Raw genomic sequence first — 3,941 nt, forward strand, 5'->3', positions numbered from 1 at the left:
CATGTTATTTTCTTTTTTTTAATGACTTTTTTTCTCTTACTACTGGAGAGTTGTGCAGTGGGATCTTCATCAACGTCTACCACAGACGATTCACTCTCATATCTACTTCTCTTTGCAGGGGTATTTGAAGCAGAGTTCACTTCATTCTCAGCTACAGAATCCTAAAATTTCAGTCAATTAAAATTTTGTCAAAATCAGGTATCTTTATGAATTTTAACAAATGATCAATATATCTACATATAAAGTAAACGAAATCACCGTTAAATAATTGTCTCTAGGTGCGAGTTGCTCATGATTGAACTCTGAATACTATGAAAGAAAAATAATAGTATCAACAACAATCTATATTCTAAACATAAACCAATAAATTTAACTTGTTTAAAAGTAATGTATGTGAGCATACAGTGCATGTTTCTTCACTCGGATAGGGACAATATTGCTTGATCAGATCCAATCATCACTAAATTTAAGAACAGTGTAAACTTCATCATGTTGCTCTATATTATCTTTCTTGATGGCCACTTTGAACATGATCTCTCTATCCAAAATGTTATCCAACTCCAATGGATATGAAGATACACCTACGTTCTAAAATAAATAGTGGTATTAGAAGAGTTAAAACAAATAGATTCAACTATGATTTTGTTATTTTTTACCTCAAGTAATCCTTTCGCTAATTCAGTGGCAGTTTTTCCTATGAGTTTCACCGCCTGTTGATCCCAAAGTAATAAAGTAATAAAATCAGACTCTGCAAGATCTGTTACTTTAAAGAATAATTTATACCTGCAAGACATGTTTTTTCTCTCTGATGAATTTGTAAAACGTTGATATAGATATGCATTTATAATAATATTGTAGTTTTTGAATTAGAAAGAGATAATGATAAAGTTAGGATAAGACTTTAAAATTCAAATTCAAATCAATTCAGGATAAGCATTACGAGTTTGAGATAAAATTAAAAATTGTACAATTACAGAGATATTCAGTAAAAAAATTCAAAATTGTTATCTGATAAAAATCTCTTTTTAATTGGTTAAAGTTTGATTTTTAGGTGTTATCTGTCGGAGAAGTAGGATTAATTCAAATATTTGATAATATCAAAAACATGTTGCCTAACCATAATGACATAAAGTAGGAAAATTTTTAGTATTATCATTTAATTCAAATATTTAATAAGATTACAGAAACTTTCTTGTTAATGAATTGGTGCATAACTATAACTACGGAAAGTTAGGAAAATTTCTTTTTAATTAATTGCTGCCGTAAAGTTGGGAGATTTTTTAGTATTATTATTCTTTATAAAAAAAATAAAATTTTAGTATTATTATTTAATTCAAATATTTGATAAGATTATTGAAAGTTTCTTTTTAGTGAATTACTGCTTTCTTTTTAATTAATTGTTGCCGCAAAGATGGGAGATTTTTTAGTATTATTATTTAATTCAAATATTTGATAAGATTATTGAAAGTTTCTTTTTAATGAATTGCTGCATAACTATAATTACTTAAAGTTAGGGGAATTTTTTAGTATTATTATTTAATTCAAATATTTAATATTTTTAAATTTAAATATTTTATTACAGTAGGACCAAGACGGAGTACTTAGAGTGCAAGTTTAGCGACTTGAGGCAAGAGGACAATGTGGTGGTGCAGTTGGAGTCGCAGGCGGTTTGTAGAAGGGATAATTTTAAGTATCTTGGGTCTATGATCTAGGGGAATGGATAGATTGATGACGATGTATCCCATCGTATTGGGGCAGGTTGGACGAAATGGAGGCTTGCCTCAGGAATTTTATGCGATAAGAAGGTGCGTCTTAAGCTTAAAGGTAAATTCTATAGAGCTGCAGTCCGGTCGGCCATGTTATATGAGGCGGAGTGTTGGCCTATTAAGAATTCTCACGTCCAAAAGTTGAAGGTTACGGAAATGAGAATGTTGCGTTGGATGTGTGGATTTACGAAGGCGTACGGGGTCAGGAATGAGACTATTCGGGAGAAGGTGAGAGTGGTTTCGGTGGAGGATAAGTTGCGGGAAGTGAGGTTGAGATGGTTTGGCCACGTGATGAGAAGGGGCACGGATGCCCCAGTCCGTAGATGTGAGAGGTTGGCCTTGGAGGGTTTCAAGCGGGGTAGGGATAGACCAAAAATGTACTGGCGAGGAGTGATTAGACGTGACATGGAATAGTTACAGCTTACTGAGGGCATGACCCTAGATAGGAATGTCTGGAGGAAGAGTATTAAACTAGAAGGCTAAGGTGGGTGGTCGAGTCGTAGTCCGTAGTTAGGAGGTTTAAGGATAGCTTAGTTGGGAGTTCCAGTTATGGGGGAGGGGGTCCTTGGGTTGTTATTATACTGTTTTTTTTTTGAATGTTGGTTCTTTTGTTACTTTAGCATATTGCTTGCCTTTTGGTTAATTATACTTTATTTTTGTGGATGTTGGTTCTTTGTTCTTTATCATGTTGCACGATTGTTGGTCTATGGTCTTTTGTCTTGAGCCGGAGGTCTATCGGAAACAGTCTCTCTACCCCTTCGGGGGTAGTGGTATGGACTGCGTACATTTTACCCTCTCCAGACCCCACTATGTGGGAATATACTGGGTTTGTTGTTGTTGTTGTTGTTAAATATTTTATTACAACACTTAAGTTTTGTCCTAAAAACTGCCACATGGCTTCTCAGCATTTTGCCATGTGGCTTTTTCTGGTGCTTCATCTTCTGCTTTATAATATATATAGATATTTATGAAATGAACCTTATATAAGACGTCAATTTAATTTAACAATAAATATATTTTTTTTAATTCTTAGATGATTTTATAATAATTTTTTAATGTTAATTTTTAATACTTAGATGGCTTAAAATAATTGATTAGGGGCGATATAATAAAATTGCGGTTGAATTAGCTGAAGCAGACATGTCATAAATGTCTATTTTACTTTTTTTTATTAAATATTATTAATTTTATAATATTTAAATAATAAATAATTATTATTTAGGGGTGATATAGTAAAATCACGAAGCAAGCAGCTGAATGGTCGGCATGCAGCACAACCCTAAGTTGCTCTCTCATTCACTCTTATATTATAGAGTAATTAATTTTTTAATACTTAGATGACTTTATAATAATTTATTATAAAAAATATTTGGGGAAAAAAATTAAGTGGACCTCATATAAGACATCAAGTTAATTTAATAATAAATATTATTAATTTTTTTAATATTTTGAAGACTTTATAATAATTTTTAAATATTAATTTTTTAATACTTAGATGACATATAATAATTGATTAGGAGTGATATAATAAAATTACGGTTGAAATATCTGAAGCAGACATGTCATAACTGTTTTGTTTTATTAAATATTATTTACTTTTTAATTTTTAAATAACATATAATAATTATTTAGGGGCGATATAGTAAAATAATGAAGCAAACAGATGAACTGTCGAAAAGCCGCACCACCCTAAGCTGCTCTCCCATTCTATCTTATATTATAGAGCAATTAACCTCGAGGCCTATTCAAATAATTTTTTGTTTGTTTACCTTTTTACTTTTTTTTTTTTGCAAATAGTTACTAAAAGAAAATATGGATTTTCAAAAGTAAATTTGCACCAGTTTTAATTTGACCTTGGATATTCTATTTGCAAAATATTGGTGATATCGTCTTCCCCGTAAAATAGCTTTAAAACTTCAATATAAGAAAATAAATTTACTGGATAGATTGAAAATATGAATAATTATACTTTCTTTTTCAGAATGTCACAAATAAAGAAGTATATTTTCGGGGTATAATACATGGAGTGTGTATGGTGATGTTGTGGATTGCGAAGTTAGTTTATGTAGAGTAAATATATAATTACCCTCCTAATGTTGGTCGAGATTTTTAAAAAGACACCTAAACTTTGAATTTGACCTATTACCCCACAATTCTTACTTAATCCGTTGCAAA

At 31.0% G+C, this 3,941-nt stretch overlaps 1 long non-coding RNA gene across 1 annotated transcript; it reads right to left on the bottom strand.

Moving 5' to 3' along the window:
• Positions 1-846, bottom strand: LOC124899294. The gene is made up of 4 exons (XR_007056580.1): positions 657-846; positions 404-588; positions 259-309; positions 1-161 (listed from the first exon to the last, which is right to left on the bottom strand). It is a non-coding gene; the product is annotated as an uncharacterized LOC124899294 (long non-coding RNA).
• Positions 847-3,941: the final 3,095 nt, after the last annotated feature.

The sequence above is a fragment of the Capsicum annuum genome, chromosome 6, assembly GCF_002878395.1.
Source record: "Capsicum annuum cultivar UCD-10X-F1 chromosome 6, UCD10Xv1.1, whole genome shotgun sequence".
Lineage (NCBI taxonomy): Eukaryota > Viridiplantae > Streptophyta > Magnoliopsida > Solanales > Solanaceae > Capsicum > Capsicum annuum.